We start from the raw sequence: 718 nt of genomic DNA on the forward strand, positions 1-718 counted from the left end.
CATAGTTGGAAATAAAGCACTTCTCAGCAAATGTAAAAGAACAGAAATCACCACAAACTGTCTCTCAGACCGCATAGTTGGAAATAAAGCACTTCGCAGCAAATGTAAAAGAACAGAAATCACTACAAACTATCTCTCAGACCACAGTGCAACCAAATTAGAACTCAGGATTAAGAAACTCAATCAAAACCACACAACTACATGGAAACTGAACAACCTGCTCCTGAATGACTACTGGGTAAATAATGAAATGAAGGTTGAAATAAAGATGTTCTTTGAAACCAATGAGAACAAAGACACAATGTACCAGAATCTCTGGGACACATTTAAAGCAGTGTGTGGAGGGAAATTTATAGCACTAAATACCCACAAGAGAAAGCAAGAGAAGATCTAAAATCAACACCCTAGCATCACAATTAAAATAACTAGAGAGGCAAAAGCAAACACATTCAAAAGCTAGCAGAAGGCAAGAAATAACTAAGATCAGAGCAGAACTGAAGGAGATAGAGACACGAAAAATCCTCCAAAAAATCAACGAATGCAGGAGCTGGTTTTTTGAAAAGATCAACAAAATTGATAGACCGCTAGCAAGACTAATAAAGAAGAAAAGAAGAATCAAATAGATACAATAAAAAATGATAAAGGGGATATCACCAACAATCCCACAGAAATACAAACTACCATCAGAGAATACTATAAATACCTCTACACAAATAAA

The sequence above is a fragment of the Mandrillus leucophaeus genome, unplaced genomic scaffold (genome assembly GCF_000951045.1).
Source record: "Mandrillus leucophaeus isolate KB7577 unplaced genomic scaffold, Mleu.le_1.0 Scaffold100, whole genome shotgun sequence".
Lineage (NCBI taxonomy): Eukaryota > Metazoa > Chordata > Mammalia > Primates > Cercopithecidae > Mandrillus > Mandrillus leucophaeus.